The sequence below is a fragment of the Plecotus auritus genome (genome assembly GCF_963455305.1).
Source record: "Plecotus auritus genome assembly, chromosome: 9".
Classification (NCBI taxonomy): Eukaryota; Metazoa; Chordata; class Mammalia; order Chiroptera; family Vespertilionidae; genus Plecotus; species Plecotus auritus.
Window position 1 is genome coordinate 80,391,668 of NC_137783.1, and position 24,354 is coordinate 80,416,021.

Consider the following 24,354-nt stretch of genomic DNA (forward strand, 5'->3'; position numbering starts at 1 on the left):
GATAGCAGAATATGGGGGTGGGAAGGAGCCAAATCTATACAGCACAGAGAATAGTATAAACAGGACACTTTCAATTCAAGGCGAATTTTCAAAAGACTGCACACTATGGTTTGAATACAAAGAAAATAATTGTTCTGAAAAGTATTTCCAGATTGTTTTATATATGCCTGATTTGCTTTTGGAGGGAGGAGGTGCTATTAATTACATATAATTTCCCAATGTTGGGATATTAAAGACATAATAAGAAAGATATACATAATATACAACTTTATAGTAAAATATCTGTATATTAATATTTTATTAAGAATTAAGGTAAAAGCAAACCTCTGATGTTCAAAGATTTAGACTTCTATTAGGCTCCGTTGCCCCTTCCTTCCTCATATTTTCTTCTAATCACTTTTTTCTCCATCTTGCTTTCTCCTTCCTTCTCCCCTTTGTTCTTTGGACTTACACTTTTTTTCAGCATTCTCACTTCATTAAGTCTCTCTCATCACTGGTTTTCCCCTTTAGTTCTTCCTTTTTCTTTCCCTTCACTTTTCTTCCTATGTATCAACCTCCACATTTCCCATCACAAATGGTCCTTTCTGCTTTTTTGTTAGTTAGTATGGAATTAGTATATGAGTATATGCATAAATAATTTTAGATGGCATTTGCTATATGTAATAAATAAGTGTTATCTCAAGGAGCTTGATCTGCTCCCTGAAGCAGCATTAACAAGGAGCCCCAGAACATGAAATAAACCAAGATGAAAATAGCACCATATACGCTCTGAAAATTACACTGTCATTGCAACTACAGCCTACAAAAGTAGGACAGGACCTGTGTGCCAAACCTAAACAGTGTGGTTGTCTGTTAAAATAAAAAATTTAAATAGGATCTAGTGTCATTTAACATAATAGCCAAAATATCCAGGATATAATAGAAAAACAAACACCATAAAAAAGACTCAGGAAAATTATATCTTCAATAAGAGAAGGCAATCAATTGATGCCAATACTGAAATGAATCTAATATTGAAATTATGTGTCAAGAATTTTAAAGAAGCTATCATAAAATGTTTTGACAAGCAATTACAAATTCTTTTGAAAATAATGAAAAATGAGAAAATCAGAAAGTAAGAAGATATTAAAGTAACCAAATTGAACTTGTAAAACTGAAAAATACAACTACAAAAGAAAACCTACTGGGTAGTCTCAAAAATAGAGATGACACAGTGAATTTGAGGATAGTTCAATACAATTTACTCAATCTAAATGGACAGACAATAAACTGCAGGACAGTAACAAAAAGAACTACCATTTATAGCATAGGAGTCTCAGAAGGAGAGAAGAAAGAGTAGGGTTGAAAAAGCATTTGAAGAAATAATGGCTGCAAATAGCTCACATTTGATGAAAGATATAAACACATAGATTCAATAAGCTATATGAACCTCAAATAGGGTAAACTCAAAGAAATTCACTTCAAGTCACAAAATAATTAAACTTCCAAAATTTAAATTCAAAGAAAATATTTTCAAGGCAGCCAGAGAGAAATGGCATATTACTTACTAGAGGCCTGGTGCATGACATTTGTGCACTGGGGTGGGAGGGTCCCTCAGCCCGGCCTGCACCCTCGCACAATCTGGGACCCCTTGGGGGATGTCTGTCTGCTGGCTTAGACGAGAGCGGGCCTAAGCTGACAGGCAGACATCCCCCGAGAGGTCCTCAGCACTGCTGCGGAGGTGAGAGAGGCTCCCGCCACTGCTGCTGCACTCACCAGCTGTGAGCCCAGCTTCTGGTTGAGTGGCGCTTCTCCTGTGGGAGCACACTGACCACCAGGGGGCAGCTCTTGCATTGAGCATCTGCCTCCTGATGGTCAGTGAGCATCATAGTGACCAGTAGTTCCACCATTTGGTCGATTTGCATATTAGCCTTTTATTATATAGGATAGGGAGCACTAATCTGAGTGATAGTAGATTTCTCATCTAAAACTATGGAGAACAGAAGAATGCTGAAGAAAGATTTTTAAACAGAAAGAAAATAAGGAAAAGAAACTTAGAACATCAGGAAAGAAAAAAGAACAGAAATACTAGAAATACAGGTAGACATAATAGATTGTCCTCCTCATGAGGTGTCTAAATCATATGTGGTGATTGAAACAAAAATTATAACACCATCTGATCCTCTCCATAAATATACTTATAAAAAAGAAGCAGAGAGAAATCACACACACACACACACACACACACACACACACACACACGAGTAGAGGATGTGAAGACAGAGACATTGATTGGTTGGATTGATGTAACAATGGCATGCCAATAGTCACCAGAAGCTAGAAAGTCAAGGAACAGATTCTTCTCCAAATTCTCCAGAGAGACCAGGGCTCTATCCACACTTTGATTTCAGATTCTAACCTACAGAACTGTGAAATAATGCATTCCTTCTTATTTTACACTACAAACTTTGTGTTAATTTTTAACAGCAGGCACAGGAAACTAATACAGATTGAAACAATAAAATAAACAAATAGGATCTAATTGACATATATAAGATGATCCACCCCAAAGTAGCAGAATATAACATGTTTTTCAAGAGACTATGAAAAATATTGGCTCTTTTATCTTAGTATACCATATCCTGGGCCACATTAAAAAACAAGCATCACAACAAATTTAAAAAAACTATACAGAATATGTTCTCTGACTACATGGAATAAAACTAGAAATCGATAACCATAGGACATATTCATAACAGTAAAAATTAGAAACAATCAAGATGTGGTTTAAAGGGTGAATGGTTATGCCAAATGTAGAGAACTAGTTAGCAATAGCAAGAAATATTCTATTGACATAGGCACAATTTTACCTGTACTTGTAGGGAATTATGCTGAGTGAAAAATTGCTTTAGAAGGGTTTCTTTTCCTTGCTTGCTTATTTATTTTTATCATCCAATTGTTTGTTTTGATGCTTAGAATTATCCAAAAAAATAAGGTATTTTAAAACAAAATCAATATTCTCCAAAAGGGCTATTAGTATTTTAACATTTCAACCTAATATCTACATTTATAATAGCCACAGGTTTTTTAATCTGCAAAAATATTTTTACTCTAGCAAAAATCTTTCATTAGATACTCTTATTTAAAGAGCAATGCAAAAATGCTTCACTCAAGTACACTAAATATAATTTAAAAGAAAATTAAAGCATTCACTCATTTATTCATCTGTTTTATAAACATTTGCTTAATATATACAACCTGCCAGTACTATGCTAAGCACTGTAAATGTACAGGAACTTAAACAGATCTGCTGCTTTTTTACTGAATTGAAAAGTAAATTCAATAGTCAAGTGCATATGTAGCTGGAGGGATATTAACATCTGAGGCTAATTGTATTGCCTTTTATTCTATAGATTGCAACATTGCCTTTGTCGAGATAAGATACATTAAAATTCACATGTTATTGCTAACATCAGCAAAAAACTCAAAAACATAACACTTCAGAGTTTTATCTTTCCGTCCTGCTTTATTTGCCCCTGTGTTTGTACTTAGTTTTGTTACAGGTGGAAGTGGAGTTCTTGGGGTGTCGCAAGGAAATGAATTTCTTGAGGCCTCCATGGGAAGATGGGATTTCATGGAAAGTTTTATTGATGGTGTAAAGTTAAGGGGGTTTCTCTACAGGGTCCCATTTCTGTCCATCCCACCTTGAAAGACATCCAATCTTGTCTTCAGCAAGACCAGAATTAAGGCCCCTGCCCGTAGCTTCTGCTTCACATTAAAGTCCAGTCCAGCCCAACATCCTGCCATGGGCCATGCTGTTAGGGCCATGTGGCTATGGAGAGAGACTGCAGGACACAAGGGCAAGTGCGGGTTACTAGGCAAAAGAGAGCAACAGACAAGAGAGAGGAACTCTTTCTGGGGATTTTAACCAGGAGCTTCTTCAAACTAACCAATTAACTTTTCAAGATTTTGCATGCTTCTGATGGGGTCCACCCCGAGCCAATCCATTGTTTCCCAGGCTAGACTGACAGGAAGCACACTCCCCTGCACCGCATTGACTTCTACTGTGCATGTGCCTCCCTCCCCCTTCACCCCAACAACCCAGTACTGGATGGGGAAGGGGAGGGGGGTTAATCCCCTTGGGGGAGGAATGCCTTGTGAAGCTGTAGCTTTCTGGTGAAGTTTCCCAGGTGACCATGCTTACAGTGTCCAACTTCCCTTTGCTTTCTTTCCTTTACAATATTAATAACTAGCTAGTTACAATAAGAACAGATTCCTTGCTATTCTTTAAATCAGAAATTAATCCTGAAATACATTTGAATTCTGTTTCGACAAATAAGCCAGTAAACTACATAACCAAGTCAATTTTATGTTGCATGATTAGATAGATGCCACTTTTCTTTCTACATCACAGCAGGATTCAGGTAATATTTTAAAGGAAATAGATTTATGCTTTAGAGCTGAAAGAAGTGTATCAGCAAATGTTTTGGCATTCTAATGTACAAAGGGGGAAACCAAATGAAATGCTTATGTTTCGCTTTTAGATTCCTTATTCATTTTTTTAACAAGCATTAAATTTCACACTACACAAGAAATATTAAATTGATATGCAATTTTTAATACTTTGCATACACAAACTGCCTTTTCCCAAAGGGTGAACATGACTTTATTGTTCATCACATTCACACAATCAATACGTCACACACATTCAAGAATAGCACTGAAAGTTATCCTTCTTTAACACATCAGTTAGCCTTTGTCACCACACTGTTGCTCACATATCCCACGGGAAAGTGTGGTTATATTCCTATATATCCAGTTTATAAAACTTCACTTCCAAAGGTATAATAAATTTCTGGAAATACCACTAAAATATTCTGCAAAAACAGAACACTGTACCTTCTCTTCAAGGGAATATTACAAAAATAATTCTAAACAAAGCACTAACACATTGTTATATCAGGCTGAATGAAGCCACTCATAGTAACAGAGAGTTACTAGTATTTGGATGAGTGAAAAGCATTGGGCACTCTGAACCAGCCAATTGAACACGATAATGTTCTGATACTGCCTTAGAGACAAAAATCACCTTCAATTATCTAATGATGTACTATTTATACATGTGTGTGCTGTGTGTATGTGCATTTATGTTTAAATATTTGTTCTCCCATACCTCATTTTATTCTTGTGAATCAGGGATAGGGCAGAAGATTGGGAGTGGCTATTTAATATATTGCTTAATAATAAAACTAGTGGTGGTTTTTTTTTTCATTTTGACTGAATTGCATTAAATATTTAAAAGAAATGACTAGAGTTTGTGCTTAAACCCCAGTTGGCAAAGCCTGTTGCTATAGAGAGGGGATGCAGGCTGTTGGATAAATAGAGTTAAGGATATTGGGGTGCAGAAGAAATGAAAATTTTCTAATGAAATAATAAAGTAGTTGCTTAGTCCAGGGCACATACCACGACTAAAGAAATTCAGAGAGCTACAAAACCTAGTTTTTAGGTAGAGGATTAAATTCTCATACACAGGATTGTCATTCAATAAACTTTTTTTCTGTGGTGATGAAGATATCATTAGTGTGACTGAAGGACTAAATTTTATTTTATTTTCATTAATTTAAATGAAAATGAATATAGCCAAATATAGCTTCTGGCTAATGTATTGGACAGCATAGCTCTCTAAGTAAAATTTTGGCTCCAATATACAATCCATCATTTAGTCTAGGTATTCTTTTTCATTTGATTATGGGTAAGAAATGGAAGAATATTTGAGTCACACAGATACGTTTTTGTTTTTAACAATGTCACATAGAAAGTTTGAGAAAATATTATGTGTAGGAACTTTACTCAGTACAAAAGATAGAGCTGAGTTTAGGACAGTCATGGTCTCTGCCCTCATGAATATTACATTCTAACAGATTATATTCTAATATATATACACACTATATTTTTAAATGGATAGGTTATGAAGAGCTGATGGACCCTGCTGCTGCATAACAAATAGATTCTGATTTTTTAAAAAAAATTTTTTGAGGCACTGGTTATCCCTTAAAGGGGTAGGAAATGTTTCCGAGGATACCTCCACATGCACACCCCAGAAAAAGGAATGACCAAATCAAAGCAAACAAATACACCAAAAGTCACCCTTAGTCTGGAGCCCTGGCAGGGCAGAGAGAAGTCAGGCTGCCTTGAGAGCCATGTGGAGAGAACACTGCTATCGGGATTCTGAGACACGGGACATGTGTAAGAGTAAGGAGTCTCATCAGAGAGTCTTGAGCTGACACTCCCCACTCAAATAAGGCTGGAGTGGGCCTTGGCCACTGGCATCTAAAACTTTCCCAACTTCAGCCCGGCCAGCATGGCTCAGTTGTTGAATGTCAACCTATGAACCAGGAGGTCATGGTTCAATTCCTAGCAGGGCACATGGCTCGATCCCCAGTGTGGGGTGTGCAGGACGCAGCTGATTGATGATATTCTCTCTCATTATTGATGTTTCTATCTCTCATTTCCTCTCCCTTCCTCTCTGGAATCAACAACAACAAAAAATATTTTAAAGAATAAACAAAATAAAACTTTTCCATCTTCAGTTCTCAAGACTCTCAATATGATTAAGATCAAGCAATGGATACAAACAAAGAAACAATAAACACAAGATTTAGATTTCCAAAAACTGTAGACATTGGGATTATCAGGTTTAGAATCTAGAGCAGCTACATACTGGGCAATGGTAGGTTTAGACTTGTGAGCACACAAAACAGCGTTTATTCTTGTACTATTATTTATTAATCATTGGATTATTTTTCATATGAACAACTGTAAACATACTTTTCCCCACCCCTGTACTTATCAGTCATAAAGACAAACAAGCAACAAGAGACTATAAGGAGTGAGCAGGTGTTAAAAACTTGGAATATATTGTAATGGAAATGGTAATAGTATTCACCTCAAACAGTTGTAATGATTTAAATATAAACAGGCCTGTATACCATGTTGAGCACACTAGCTGGCAAAAATTAGCTTTCAGTAACTGTTAGATAACCTCACTGTGGATTCTGAACCTACCTCAAATCTCTGGAATCAGAACCTCCTGTTCCTGAGCTCATAAACGGATTTTTTCCTAAGACCTACATGTAATTCAGAGAATTGGCTGGACTTGGGAACTACTGACTCCAACATCATTTTGTCCAATCCACCCATCTCATAAATGTAAATGAAGAAAATGAGGCATTGGGAAAACAACTTGTCATAAGGCAAAGTGGTAAAAGGGCAAGGACCTGAGCCAGATCTCTCGACATACACAGCCCTACTGTAGATGGTTCATTATCAGAAAACGAGGTTTGAATAAAATAAAGAGTAGAATGTGAAGTTCAGTGATGGCTCAGAGCTAGGACATGAACAAGTCGATCAATCTATACACATATTAATTAAAGGTGAACCATTGGCACAGGACTGCATTTTATTGAGAGGAATTATGTTTACTTTGTTATCCAATTCAGAGCTTTGAGTTTCTGTGAGTAGCCTTAATGTTTGCCAAAGGTCTGTTTGACAAATAAAACCTACGTGAGATCCAATATCTTTTAATTACCCCTTGGATTTGCTCAGCACGTAGAATTTTCAGGGCATTGCCAGTGTTGCATTGTTGCATTTTGTCTTCCTGATGTCATAAGGAGCATATAATCAAGGTCACTGTAATTGGGGAAGCTAAGACCAGTTACCAGACATCACACAGTTCAGAGGCCTGATCCAGTGTTCTCTCCACACTTGGTGTGGGGCGTTAAATTAGTGAGAGCTTAGGAACTACAAATGATCTCAGTTTAAAGTCTAGTTCTACCCCTTGGCTAGCAGAGTAACCAGAGGCAGATCACATGGCCTCTCAGGGCCTTAGCAGCCTCAACTGTAAGGATGGGACACTGATAGTCCTAATGGAATAGCACTAGGATAATGTTTAAATGAGATAAGACATACAAAAAGCCTAGGCTAGTATCCACATATGAATACTCTCAATAATCAATTATTGCTATTATTAAACACTAGTGGCCTGGTGCATGAATTCATGCACATTGAAAGGAAATCAATTAGAAGAAATATTTTAATATTGCTATTCACCCTTTCTCTATAATAGTGTCAACCAAAATCACAATCAACAATGACAGATCGAAACACATGCATGCGATTGGCGCCAGAGAGAGCTTTATATGTATTGCACATGTGCGAGTCAACTTAGCCTTTTATATATATAGAATAAACTTGCTTAATTAGACCTGCTTTCTGATTTAGCTAAACTTTTTCCAGCCCAGTGAAGCACCCTAACTTCTCTTTCAGGTAATTGTCAGCAACACAGCAGTAAGTATCAACACAAAGCAGATTATTATTGTAGATCATGCAGGGAGAACAAAGGGTAAAATATTTAACTGCAGCAGTGTTTGACTATATTCTGCACAGTGAGAAAACCTGAATAATTTTCAAGGTCCACTGTTTCTTACTTTCAGTTGGGTCAAGTTACTAAGCTTTCTAAATCTCAATTTTCTGGCTAATGAAAAGAAAACAGGATTCCACTGAGTCTCCTTTCTACCTACTCCAGGACTTCTGTGAGGATCATATGAGATGAGGCATGGGAAAACACTCCACAGACATTTGGTTAAAGTGTAAATGTTTGCACCTGGCTATAAAGCAAGTTGTGTTCCTGGGCTGAAGAAACTCCAAGGAGGCTAGTCACAAGGGAGAAGAAGTCGGGTGTTGCTACGTAACGTCATTACCTGAGACCATTTCCGGGCTGGGCTGGGTGTGGGCCACATTTTGCACCATGGGGTCTTGGCAGCATTGGCTGCAATTAGGTGGGCTATTACTCCAGGGAGGTGGCAGGGCCTGTGTCCCACTTGGGGGAAGCTGAGTGTTGCTTTGTGGGCGCCAGGTCCATGGTGCTGTTTCTCTGTAAATAGCTGGTGTGCATCATGGCAGCTCCTGCATTGAGCGTCTGCCCCCTGGTGGTCAGTGCACATCATAGCGACCGGTCAGATGGGCGGAGGGACACTTAGCATATTAGCCTTTTATATGTATATAGATTATGACAATGAAAACAATGATTTAGCTGGTGCTAGAGAGATACTACAAATAGGAAGTGATAATAATGTAATTATGTTGAAGAAATTATGATTATGATACATTTCATGAAACTATATTGAATAGGCATGAAATATAGGTTAAAATACATTCTTAATTCACTGTAGCATTTTCAGAAACAGTGAAAAACTGGAAAGAACTTATAAATAAACTTTTACTTAAATGAGTTATGCTCCATCCATTTTTTAAGTTTCATAAATCATACAAAATGCTATAATAATTAAAATATCACGACAAAACTTGATTTTGCTTTGGCACACACCATCAAAATTTGTCTTTGTAAACATTCCCATCAACATGAGCAATGTGTGAGAATTCGTTGCTGAGGTAAAGGTAATAACATTCAACTGAAAGAGCATGCCTTGGAGGCTGTCCAGGAGAGTGAAAAGAACCGGAGTTATTGGATATGGCAAGGGAAGTGTTCCAAGATGAGTGAAGGAAAACTCAAAGGCCCAGAGAGAAAAGAGAGCATAGCACATTTAGGGCACTGAAGGAGGTCCAGTCTGATTACTGCAGAGAGCAAAAGGGGATTAACCAGGGTCAAGTCAGGTCAAGGACAGGTGACTGAGTTCTGACCATTGAAATGTGAGCTTAGGCCATGTAATTCTCCAGTACTTTCACTCTCTGCTCTGCAACCATGGAGGTTACATGTCAAATATGGGGACATCAGAAATAATCTACTGTCTGAAGTCTCTTTTTCATGAGGACTACTCAGAAAAGACATCTAACCTCCCTCAAACCTGTGATGTGAGCAAGGAACAAATCTTTACTGTTAAGGAACTGAGATTTAAAGATTGTTTGTTACAGCAACTAGCGTTACTTACCTTCACTAAACACACCAGGTCTTGGTAAAAGATCATTATCCGTCTCCATCACACCCTTGAGAAATGGTCAACACCTCCTCCATGCTAGGACCCCATTGAAAAGAATTCATCACAATTCTTTCCCATCCAATCTGATGCATTCACTGTCATTCTAATTATTATCATTCCCATTTTAAAATTCTATGTCATTGGTGAATGAAAGGAAGAGACCTGAGATTGATACATAGTTCAATCGATAAGTCTGAATCCAAAGTTTCCCTTGATTTACTGATACATGGTTAGTTTTTGCTTATCCAACATAAATCATCATGAATTATAACTTAATATCAATTTTTTTACCTCCTTGAAACTAGATTACATGTGTATTTTTCATTCCAGTAAGATGGTGCCAAAGCCTTTCAAGTATAATGCAAATCATTTAAATGCCTTTTTAAACCTAAATGTTCACAAACTGTGTATAAATTCATACATTATTTGGGGCATATTGAAGAAATATTCCCTCTAAAAATGAAAATCCTCAGGGCAAACTATGGATTAAAAACTTTACTCCTTTTTATGTTTATGTTTATATCTATTCTCTGATTTAATTTTACAATAACTCAGTTAGTATGAGCAAGTGTAAGAATGGAGACTGAAAACGGTTAATTGAGGTGGCTAAGGTGTATGGCTGAGGAAACATGGAGGTGGGACTGAACACGGGCATGTTCTTTTTTCACTATCACCAACAAAGGGACTTTTAAAAATTATGTATGTACACACACGTTATGGGAAATCTCCTATATGAAACCCAAGAATCTCAGCACTGTCATTTAATGTCTGTTTGACTGTTTTCCTTCTCTTGGGAAGGCAAGACCAAACATGGACTCCACATTTTTAAATGAGATAACAAATGAACCTACATAGTAGGATTGCTATCTAGATACATATTTGTTAATATTTACAATGTACTTAGAATACTTACTGGTATACAGTAAGATATATTTATTAACTAAAAACTGCCTGGCTTACGGGGGGTTATAAGCAGTTTTATAATCCTTTAGCTCCTCATCTACTATTGTTCTAAATATTTTTAAGATTTAATTACAATAAATTATGGCTGCATTAGGTTGCTAGGGCTACCATAACAAAGTACCACAAACTGAGTGACTTGAACAACAGAAATTTATTGCGTCATAGTTCTGGAAGCCAGAAGTCCAAGATAAAAGTGTTGGTGCGACCATGCTCCCTCCCAATCCTCTGCAAGCTTCTGGTTGCTCCTCAGTTTCTGCAGCACAAGCCAGTCCTCATACGGGGTTCTCCCTGAGTGCAAGTCTGTTTCTGTGTCAAAATTTTCCTTTTTTTTAAAATAAGGACGCCAGTGATGTTGGATTAAGGACCCTAATGGCCTCATTTTAACTTAATTACTTCTGTAAAGACACTATTTCCAAATAAGGTCACATTCTAAAATACTGGGACTCCAACAATACCACCTTTTTGGATGACACAATTCAACCCATAATAAGAACTTTCCTAAACAGTATGTTCCCCTGATTATGGCAGTGTGTTACCTGTGACATGTCAACTCTGATTCCAAGGTTCATTAATAAAGTACTCAGAAGCAGTAAATCTATCTACCCATCTAATATTGTACCCCCATCATACTTTATTCCTTTTCTAAAGTTTATTTTTGTCCCTAGCACTACCATACAATTTTACTACTTTTCCTTGTTTATGTCTATCTTGATATTAGGACATAAGATCCGTAAGTGTAGAGATTTCTATTTGTTCCTTGCTGTGTTTTCTACCATGTGAAATAGTACATTCCATATAGCAGACATTCTATAAATATTAATTGGATGATTAAGTAAATCTATATGAAGGTATTCATGCATAAGTATATAAATATTATTAACTAAAGAAAGAATTGACAAATGACATCTTTTATCTTTAGTTATTTAATTTCTTAATGAACCAACTATCCCTTTTCCTTTGAACATACTAAAATATCCTATATAATAAAGAGGTAATATGCAAATTGACCCTCACGCCCTCACAAGATGGCTTCCTACAACCAGGTTAGTGAGGGATGACCAAACGACTGGAAAGCAGGCTGTGTGGGGTGATCAGGCTGGCAGGGGGGTTAGTGAGGGACAACAAAATGATTGAAAAGCAGGCTGTGTGGGGCAACCAGGCTGGCAGGGGGGTTAGTGAGGGATGACCAAATGACTGAATAGCAGGCTGCGGGTGGGCGGCGGGGGGGAAGGCAGTTGGGAGGCGACCAGGCCAGCAGGTGTGGGCAGTTAGGGGCGACCAGGCAGGCAGGCAGGTAAGCAATTAGGAGCCAGCCGTCCAGGATTGTGAGAGGGATGTCCCACTGCCAGTTTAGGCCCAATCCCCAGTGCAGGCTGGGCTGAGGGGACCACCCCCCCCCCCGGCCATGCATGAGTTTCGTGCACCAGGCCTCTAGTATTAGAATAAGAAAATAGAAATTTTAAGAAAAGCTAGAAGATAGTAATCATCTAGTGGCCCAGTTACTTCTTTAGTAAAACAGGAATACTTTTTAAACTTTATTAATACAATAGTTTAGGTTGTAACCAAACAGCACAAAGTAGATCACTGATGTTTCTGTCTCTTACTCACTTTCCTTTCCTCTCTTAAATCAGTAAGAATATATTAAATAAATAAAAAGTTAAAAGCTGGTAAAAAAAAAAAAAAGCACGAAGTAGCAAGTTATCAGTACAGATAACTAATATGGACAAATCAAATACCAATTCATTTTTGTTGTCCTAAAATATTCTGATTTGTCTTATCTATAGTGACCTATACTGATGAAATCATTTTGATAATTCCCAGATTGCTATTGTGCTATAAACAATGATCTACATTCAGCTTCTAATAGTAGGCCAATTTAGAGACTCTGAAAGAACCTCTTCAAAAGAAAATAAAAATGTATATCCTACATAAAACATAATTTTATAGCATTGCTGGGTTGGAAATAGGTGAGAAAAATAATCAAGGGGTCCAAGCAAAAATAAAAGCAAATATATTGAGCTAAAATGTTTGATGTGAGCTATATGTGCAAACTTAAGATGGTGTCACTTGAGGGAAAATGCCAATATCAGCACTGAGGACTGGAGACTTAACCTTACATTAGCAGTAAAGAGAGGGAGCTGAACCTGGGGTGCTTGCATTATACCTGAGAATCTGGAAAGGGTAAAGTGGTCCCAGGTCTGCAATACTGCCAGGATCCCCATGGAAACACATGATCATTCTCTCCTATGAATACATATTTAATTTAGGCTCCTAGATTTCCTCAAAATAAATTAATGTTGAATATAAGATAACAATCACAAAATTTACAGGAAAACTAGCCACCAGGAATGAGAATCAGAAGAAATAAAAAAAAATAGATTTAGACCACCAAGGATATCAGATATTGGAGTTTCAGATTTGATATACAAAATACGGATGGGATGTTTACAGAAATAAATGGTGGCACCACAACCATGTATACAATAAGATACAATCAAAACTGACTCAGGAGGTTTAAAAAAGAGGAAAAATAGAAGTTTTTTAAATTAAAAATGTAATCGTTAAAATTTAAACAAAATGAAAGAGGAGATGGGTTGAACAGAGTATTAGATGTCACCAAAGAAAAATGGTAAACTAGAACTAGAAACAGACCTAAAAACATTGTAAAATGTCACACAGAGAGATAAAGAAGTGAAAAATATGTCAGAGAGGTCAAGTAATACAGAAGAAAGAATGTGAAAATCTAACATAAGTCTAAACAGAGGATCTGAAGGAAAGAATATAAAAAATGGAGGAAAAGTAATATCTATTGGGGTGGTGAACACATAATACAGTGTACAGATGAGGTATTGTATGAGTGGACACCTGAAACACCTGTATACTTTTGTTAACCAGTGTCACTCAAATTAACTCAATAAAGATGAAAAATAAGTAATATTTCAAGCACTAATGATTATGAATCTTCTTGAAATAACAGAAAATATGAATCCCCACTATCAAGCACAATTTTCACCAAGAAATAAAAGGAAATCCAGACCTAGATATTTGTAGTGAATCTGCAAAATACCCAGCTTTGACAAAGATTGTAAGAGTAGACAGAGAGAAAGATCACGTACAAAGATACATTGACAGCAGACAGCCATAATAGAAGCCAGAGACAATAAAATGGTGTTTTTCCATGGGCTGAGAGGTAATAACTGCCATTCTAGAATGGTGCTCTCAGAAAAGCTATATTTTGAAAAAATTATGACATAAACACAAATCAAGAGAGTTTCCTACACAAACTAACACAACAACTTTAAAAATGTATTATTGAATGGACATATTCCTAGAGAAATACAACCTTCCAAAACTCAATCAGAAAGATTCTAAAAATATCAATAGCCTGATAACTATGGATGAAATTGAAGCAGTCATCAAAAAGCTCCCAGCAAACAAAAGCCCGGGGCCAGATGGCTTCACAAGGGAGTTATACCAAACATTCAAGGAAGAACTAAAACCTATCCTCCTCAGACTATTCCAAAAAATTCAAGAGGAAGGGACACTTCCAAGCTCATTCTATGAAGCCAGCATCACTCTAATACCAAAACCAGATAAAGACAACAAAAGGAAAGAGAATTACAGGCCAATATCCCTCATGAACATAGATGCCAAAATCCTCAACAATATTCTAACAAATCGGATCTAGTAATACATCAGAAAGATCATACACCATGACCAAGTAGGATTTATCCCAGGGTTGCAAGGATGGTACAATATCCTCAAATCAATAAACGTGATACATCACATAAACAAATTGAGAGAAAAAAATCACATAATCATTTCAATTGACGCAGAAAAAGCATTTGACAAAATCCAACACCCCTTCTTGATAAAAACTCTCAGCAAGGTGGGAATAGAAGGATCATACCTCAACACAATAAAAGCCATATATGAAAAACACACAGCCAACATTATACTCAATGGACAAAACTAAAACCATTTCCCCTAAGAACAGGAACAAGACAGGGATGCCCACTCTCACCACTCCTGTTCAACATAGTACTGGAAGTACTAGCCATTGCAATCAGACAAGAAGAAGTAAAACTGTCCTTATTCGCAGATGACATGATAGTGTACATAGAAAACCCTAAAGACTCCATCCAAAAATTATTAGACTTAATAAATAAATTTGGCAATGTAGCAGGATACAAAATTAATGCCAAGAAATCTATGGCATTTTTTTACACCAATAGTGAACTTATAGAAAGAGAGACAAAAAAAGCAATCCCATTTACTATCACACCAAAAAAATTAAGATACCTAGGAATAAACTTAACTAAGGAGGTAAAAGACCTATATGTGAAAAACTACAGGATATTGAAAAAAGAGATAGAGGAAGACATAAACAGATGGACGAACATACCATGTTCATGGATTGGTAGAATCAACATCATCAAAATGTCCATACTACCCAAAGCAATCTACAGATTCAATACAATCCCCATTAAAATACCAACGGCATATTTCACAGACCTACAACGAACTTTCCAAAAATTCATCTGGAATAAAAAAGACCCCCGAATAGCTGGAGCAATCCTGAGAAAGAAGAACAAAGTAGGTGGGATCTCAATACCATATATCAAGCTGTATTACAAAGCCACTGTTCTTAAAACAGCCTGGTACTGGCACAAGAACAGACATATAGATCAATGGAATAGAATAGAGAACCCAGAAATCCACCCAAACCATTATGCCCAATTAATATTTGACAAAGGAGGAATGAACATACAATGGAGTCAAGACAGTCTCTTCAACATATGGTGTTGGGAAAATTGGACAGATACACTCAAAAAATTAAACTAGACCACCAACTTACACCATACACAAAAATAAACTCAAAATGGATAAAGGACTTAAACATAAGACGGGAAACCATAAAAATACTAGAGGAATCCACAGGCAGCAAAATCTCAGACATATGCCAAAGGAACTTCTTCACCAATACTGCTCCTAGGGCAATGGAAACTAAAGAGAAAATAAACAAATGGGACTACATCAAAATAAAAAGCTTCTGCACAGCAAAAGAAACCATCAACAAAACAACAAGAAAGCCCACTGCATGGGAGAACATATTTGCCAATGTCATCACCGATAAGGGTTTAATCTCCAACATTTACAGGGAACGCATACAACTTAATAAAAGGAAGATAAACAACCCAATAAAAAAATGGGCAAAGGACCTAAATAGACACTTTTCAAGGGAGGACAGAAGGAAGGCCAAGAGACATATGAAAACATGCTCAAAGTCACTAATTATCCGAGAGATGCAAATCAAAACAACAATGCGGTATCATCTCACACCTGTCAGAATGGCTATCATCAACAAATCAACGAACGACAACTGTTGGTAAGGATGTGGAGAAAAAGGAACTCTTTTGCACTGCTGGTGGGAATGCAGACTGGTGCAGCCACTGTGGAGAACAGTATGGAGTTTCCTTAAAAAACTAAAAATGGAACTCTCATTTGACCCAGTGACCCCACTTCTAGGAATATATCCCAAGAAACTAGAAACACCAATGAGAAAGGATATATGCACCCCTATGTTCATAACAGCACAATTCACCATAGCTAAGATTTGGAAACAGCCTAAGTGCCCATCAGCAGATGACTGGATTAGAAAACCTTGGTACATCTACACAATGGAATATTACGCTGCAGAAGAAGGAGTTCTTACCATTTGCAACAGCATGGATGGAACTGGAGAGCATTATGCTAAGTGAAATAAGCCAGTCAGAGAAAGATAAATAACACATGATCTCACTCATTTGTGGAATATAATGAACAACATAAACTGATGAACAGGGACCGATCCAGAGACAGAGAAGCCTCGATCAGACTGCCAGAACTCAGAGGGAAGGTAGGGGAGGGTGGGGGAAAGGAGGAGAGATCAACCAAAGGACTTGTATGCATGAATATAAGCCTAACCAATGGACATGAATACCAGGGGGGTGAGGGCATGAGTGGGGGGGGGGTTAAAGGAGGGATGAGGACACATATGTAATGCCTTAATCAATAAAGAAATTTTAAAAAATGTATTATTGATAAAAGAAGGAAAATGAACCCAAAAGGATAGTCTAGAATGAAAAAAAAATGATGACCAGAGAAAAATACAGATAAATATGAACAAATATTATCTATTTAATATTACATGAAAGAGTAATAACTATTGTAATATGCTACTTTTTGATAAGCATTCCAGATGATTTTTTAACTGAATGAGATTAAGAAATAATGCTGTTATTAAAAAAGGCTTATAAACCTTATAGAGATTAAAAAAATGGTAAATTATTATGAATGAAAATAGTATAGGGAAAAGTTAGGACATGTAAATTTCCAGTCACTGCTAGATTGCAATTCTTCACTTATTATAAAATAAATAGTAAATAAAGCAATAACCCCCAGAGCATCATTGGTTTCTTCCTGAGAAAAGTGTTGTGATTATTTCTGGTGAATAACAGTTTCAGTCATTTTCTTTTGGTAGAACATGCAGTCAATTCTCCATTCCAAGCCTCCTCAAGATCCAGTCTTATTCCACACCTTTATGTCCCTGCCAAAACCGCACCACTCTACTCTGAGCACATATTCTATGCTAACACAAACAAACAAGCAGAACAGAAACAGATTCATAGATGCAGAGAACATTTTTACAGTCGCCAGAGGGGTGGGAACTCGGGTATGAGTGAAAAGGGTGAACAGATTAAGAAGTACAAATTGGTAGTTACAGGATAGTCATGGTGATGTAAACTGGGACTATAGGGACTATAGTCAGTAATATTGTAATAATTACGTATGGTGTCAGATGGGTACTAGATTTATCAGGGTGATCACTTTGAAAGTTATAAAAATGTCTAATCACTGTATTGTACACCTGAAACTAATATAATGTACATCAACTGTAAGTGAAAATTTTTAAAAATACTATTTTAACTAAAAGAGAAAAACAGACCCTTAGCATAGGACCTTACATACAGTAGGATCTCAGTAAATATTTGTCGAATTAATAAATGCATGAATGAACAGATGAAATGGAAAACAACTCTGAAACAATAAAATTTCAGGAACAATTTGAGAGGCATCAATCACTTGCAATCTATATAAATTATGTATATACATTCATAATTATAAGATTCCATCTTTTTAAGCAACTAGAGACTATTTAGGATCTAATCTATTAAAGACTGTGCATCAGGGAAATTCCACATCTGGTAAGATCAAGGCCTATCATATACAAACTAGAGGCCCGATGCACGAAGATTCGTGCAAGAATGGACCTTCCTTCCCCTGGCTGCTGACAGCCCCTTCGCTCTGGCCGGAGCTGCCTTTCCGCTCTGGCCCGGAGCCACCTTTCTGCCTTCCCACACTGCCCAGAGGCCCGGACGGCTGGGGTGGTACAAATGCCTGCATCGTCACCATGGTGACAACACAAGAGTCCCGCAACGCCCCCGGCCGCTCGGTGCCTGCATATGCAAATTAACCTTCCATATTTGTTGGGTTAATTTGCATACTCACTCCTGATTGGTTGGTGGGCATCGCGAAGGTATGGTCAATTAGCATGTTACTCTTTTATTAGGTAGATTTTCCTGTCCTTTTCATGATTTGAAGAACATTTGCTTTAAAATCATTTAAAATGAGCCACAATATCTATACTGCCTGAAAACAGAACTTTGTAAGATGGTTAGGAAATCATTCCTTCAATCGTGTTCATCCATGTATAGACTCACATTTCTGAGAAATAATGTATAACCTCTCATCTACACCAATAATATCAATACTGGTACTGGAAGAAATAAAGTGTTATTGATGGTAATATTCATTTTTCTGTGTCAGTATCTTTCAGGACTATTGTAGTGGTAAAAGAATACACTTGGACAAATAGTGCTGTAGAGAAACATGATTGGCAGGCTCCCAAACACTTCTGACAGTGTTCTTACGATGGATTTCTACAATAACTAGATCTTATGAAATAATAGTGTCTTCATGGATGGTTCTAGCTCAAGAGAGACTCTGTATGTCCTTTTCACTTGGCTAGCGTTCAGAGAAATACATATTGTTCATGAGTTACCTGCTCTAGTAGGCAACATGACTGCATTGTTATAGAGGTATAAATAGGCTGAGATCGTACATGCAGGAACCTGAAGGTAAATGCTATTACTCATAAAGAGATTGAAGAATTTTCAGCCATAAACACACACACACGCACAGGTAGGTATAAAATTTACTTCCTAGCTGTTAACATTATTCTGACACATTTTTCATCCTACCTTTGGCAACTATCAATTAAACATGGTTTATCTTTATAATATTACTAATAACGATATGGACTTTCTTTAAAAAGATGTCATTATTTTAATGTATAGCAAAACATGACAGAAAATTCAGATCAATTGAGCTCTTTTCTTATATTAGAGGAAAAACTTAAAACTGGGAAAAGTCTGATAAAAATGCTTTCTGTGATTATTTCTCAGAAAAACTTCAGAAGTAGACATACATTAAAGCTTTAAAGTGATAATAATAGGAAGTCCAATATTTTATACTCATAATTTTCCACTTAATCAAGTCATTCATTATTTTTAAAATATATTTTATTATTCACCCTCCCTCCATTACCTGGTCCACTTCCCATTTATATTTCAGAACTCAAATGTCTCGAGGAGGCTTTCTTTGATTCTGAAATCCAACTAAGCTAAGGAATAGATTTGATTCCCAAATCTATTATAAATTCCCAAATAACCTATATTTTTTTCACTAGCCTTGAACTGTCACTAAAACCTATCTTCCCAATGAAATGATAAATTCTATCTTGACAGGAACCATATCATTTTGACTCATTACTTTTATGAATTTTAGTCTCAAAGTTTTTTTTTATATTTACTTATATACAGCAGGTACTCAATATTTGTCAAATGAATGCACCTGAATACATCATTTCATTCCATATGTATAGTTTAGATGTGTTTTATATTTTCACTTTTAATCTATTACCATAGCTCCCTGAAGATGAGGAGCATGCTGTATACCTGAGTGTTCTTAATAGTGCCTACCAAATAGTATGTATATTAAATAAAGGCAAATTACCATCATTCTCTTGTGTAAAACTTTTCACAGCAGAAGAAAGTATAAAAATATCTCTCCAAAGCACCCATTCTACTACATCTCACTGTTTCTTAGAAAATTCTTATTGATAGTTAACATACATACATATATATATATGTGATATATAAACATATATGCAAGCAAACCTTTCCATTAAAATTTTACTTTATTACCTATTATCCTATTTGCAAACCCAACTATTTTATTTACTGAGAGATAGTCTAATTTGCTCCCCAGAGTCACTTTCTAAGCCTCTGTACCATGCTCTGTGCCTCAGGAGGATGTATGAGCTACATTAACTGGCTCCCTTGCACTCTGGTTTCCAGTTGGGTTTGGCCACTGGCAGGTGATCAAAGTTGTAAAGAAGAGAAAGTGTGGCTTATTTATTCTTCTGGTTTGCATTGTACTGATCTGTAGTTTGCTGTGGTTGTGTCCTTCCAACCAAGGCCAGAGCTCCCGAAGTGGGCCCTCACAGTTAAACTCTCCCAAGCTACCAGTCCTTCGCTAGCTCCATAAAGTTTAGGAGTGTTTATGTTCTCCACCATTGCTGGTTCCCCAGGGCTTCACCATCCCTTGTTGTTTCTCTTACATTTGCCCAGAACTCTGTAAATACCCCTTATATCAAAAAGTATCTTCGATTAGTTCTATTGAGTATGCTGTCAAGTTCCTGCCACGCCCTTGACTGATACACTAACGTACATAAAGATCATCATGTAGTCCCCTCTTGGAGTAATGTGGAAGACAGAGCTCTGCACTGTCTGAAATAAAATAAAATAAATAAAACCTTGCATTCTTAAATATATGTGCCCTGACCAGGAATTCAACTGTGACCTCCTGGTTCATAGGTTGATGCTCAACCACTGAGCCATGCCGGCTGGGCAACCCTTGTGTTGATTCCAAGACTCTAAAAAATGGAATTGCTGTCACAACCTCTTGTTCTTCAGCTTAGAATTGGTCATTGGGATGTGTCCAGAAGTGAGTTTTCAAGTGGAGTTTCATGAATCTCTAGAGCAAGGCTTCTCAAACTTTTCTGGGAAACACATCAGTGGGGGATTTACAAGAATGCAGATTCTGACTCAGTAGGCCCCGCTGAGGCTTGTAATTCTCCATTTCTAACTAGCTTCTGAGATTCTGCATCTCTAACCAGCTGATGCTTCTGGTACTAAACCACACTTTAATATTAAATCCCTGGGGTCACAACGGCAATGCCTCCAAGTTGGTCTCAGAAGTATGGGGAAGGCTGAAAGGACTTCTCCCCTGAATCATTATATTAATGTTTGACATATTGTGGTTCCAAGTAAGATTTAATTCCCAGGGGAGGGGGTTAGTTTTATTTCTTTAAACATTTATAAACTACTAAAATACTAGCCTAATGCTTACTTCTCAGGTGAGTCAGTAGATAAGATGATTTATCCAAAGTCATAGTTGACAGAGACACAACTGAACTCTGGTCTCCTGACATCACTGCCGGTTTTCTTATATCTTTATTGCCTCTGATTTTTTTTTCCTTCTCTTCTTCCTAGCTCCATTTTTAAACATTACTTTGAAATTTATGAAAAAAATCTATTTAATATATATATTTTTATTGATTTCAGAGAAGAAGGGAGAGGGAGACAGAGAGAAACATCATTGATGAGAGAGAATCATTGATTGGATGTCTCTTGCATGCCCCACACTGGGGATCGATCCCACAACCTGGGCATATGCTCTGACCGGGAGTAAAGCCGTAACCTCCTGGTTCATAGGTTGACACTCAACCACTGAGCACACTGGCCGGGCTATTTATTTTTATATAGGTTCTTGAAATCCAGCACTTTAGGACCCAGATCTTAGGATATCTAGAACTTTTCCAGGGCATGGAGTGTAACATGGTGTCACCTTCTATAATCTTGTTGGAGGGCACTCTTAAAGTAACCATCATCTTATAAAGACAGATGATGTCTAGGTAATGTTTTCAAATGCAAAGGAAAAAATAGTATTATTTTTAAAATTTGACTGACAACTTTTTCTCTGTATTCTGGAATCTGTGGCCATAAGTATTTTAGCCTCAGGACTCCATTTTGTCTGTCATTCTGCTTATCTGATTCTCTAAAACTTACGCTTTTCTGAAAATGTAATACAGGAACAGAAAACATGTCCAAAGGGTTTCTTCCCATCTTTTCACATAGTGTATGTATTTTTACATTAGGAGAATGTACAAAACCCAAGAAACATTTATTACCAGACAAAATAATAGTTTGGATTGTCAGTATTTACTCATATTCATCTTCAGTTTAGTTATGCTCAGTGGATATCAAAATTGAAACCTTGTTCTGATCCAAAGCCCTGACGCAGTTGGTTTTATGCTTTTCATCTGGTAACTATCTGTGAGTCACAGCTCTTAATTGCTATTCCTTCAAAATATTTACATTATGTTTCTTGTATCTCATAAGCAGTGTTTATAAATTTGAGATTCACTTTTTAACCTGTGGTTAAAACAGAACATGAAAACAAGTTTGGATGTTTTTGCTCTTTTCCAATATCATTGTTATATCAGAACATATTTTCAATAAATGATGTTTTGTTTAATATCTTGCCACCCAGCAAAAGGTGTAATTTCCTTATACAAATGGGCCTAACAGGACTGGAGTGAAAGGGCTTTTTGTGCTGCACATGATAAGCTGTAGAGCATTATCAAGTATAGCATTTTAGCCCTGGCTGTTTTTGTATTTTTATTTTATTTTATTTTTTTTCGTTTTTCTCAGTTGTTAGACTCTAACCATTAGAGCGTCGGCCCGAGGACTGAAGAATCTTCGGTTCGTTCCCCCGTCAAGGGCATATACCTCAGTTGCAGGTTCCATCCCCCACTCCTGGTAGTGGAAGGCAACCAAGCAATGTGTCTCTCTCACAGTGATGTTTCTCTCTGTGTGTCTCTTCCACTCCCTTCCACTCTCTCTAAAAATCAATGGGAAAATATCCCCAGGTGAGTATATATATGAAACTTCCTGTGAAATAAGGAGAGAATTCAATCTTCAGATAGAAATGGCACACAATATATCAAGGGAAACGGTTAATAAACTTCAAGATTAAATGAAAAAATTCATCAGGTACTCAAGAAGTAATAAAGTAATGAAGTAAGTCTCTTCAAGGGATCAAAACTAGGCTAGTTTCAAACATCCCTATAAGAGCATTAGATGCCGGGGGGGGGGGGGGGAGTTCTTAGGGGAAAAAATATGATCCAAGGTTATTTTGCCCAGAGTAATTTACTTGACTTTTCATTATGGTATAAATAATTTTTAAAAACAATATATATATATATATATATATATATATATATATATATAATCTTCAGATTAGATAAAATGAAGATGATCATAGCACCCTGACCATAACTTAATTGTAAGAAATAAATAAGACCTTATATAAAGTGCCTAGCCCAAAGAAAATGCTTAATCAACAGTAGTCAGTGTGTGTTTTTATTATTTAGGACAACTAAGACCTGAACACACATAACTACAATACAAGGCAAAATAAACAAAGCTAAGAGAGCTCTGAGGACCCAAAGGAAAGAGAGCTTATTGTAGATGAGCCCCATTAGTGGAGGCTTTATGAAGAGGTGCTGTTTCATTCCAGGTGCCCTTAGTAAATTTCAGTGGTACAAAGAAAGATGATTTCCTGTTAATTAAAACTTATAATGGATGAGCCCTAAAATTTTTTGAAAATCCACTGTATTTTTTTTTTCTATTTCAAGCAAATGTTTCTATTTTTCATGAAATAAGAGGCTAAAGGAAGAATGGAGTAAACAATAAATAACAAGTTTTGAAAAACACTATAAGAAATAAACATTTTTTGAAAATGAGACATCCCACAGATTTATTAAATGGGGTAAGCAAGAATATGATAAGTGACTCGACAAAGTTACAGACTTTCAGCAGTATCTTTAACTCAGCTTGTATGAAGGTCGGCTCTAATCTAATTGCCAGAACAACAGCCACTGCCAATAGAGAACAGGAAACTGTGGCAAAATCTGTAGGTCCAATGATGTTTATTATGTAGACATTTAGAAATGGGCTGACGACATTACAGAGCTGTACAAGTCATAACAGGGAAGGCTGGTGAGGAATCTGGAACAAGTTTTCTTTTAGTTATTGATTGGATTTTATTTTCATGATTACGCAGAAGTATGTAAATGGATAAAATGTATGCCAATATAAGTAGGTCAAAGGCCATTTCATAAGCAGAAAAAATGAGTTTAAACAGCAAGTAGAGAATCAGTATATTTATATGAATGTGAAATAATTGA

The 24,354-nt window shown here is 36.7% G+C and overlaps 1 protein-coding gene across 1 annotated transcript in view; it reads right to left on the reverse strand.

The window, feature by feature from the left end:
• GUCY1A2 (guanylate cyclase 1 soluble subunit alpha 2) overlaps positions 1-24,354 on the reverse strand; it is a gene marked incomplete at its 5' end in the record, with an annotated part of 306,525 nt that overhangs the window by 97,409 nt on the left and 184,762 nt on the right. The gene's annotated exons all lie outside the window — the stretch shown is intronic.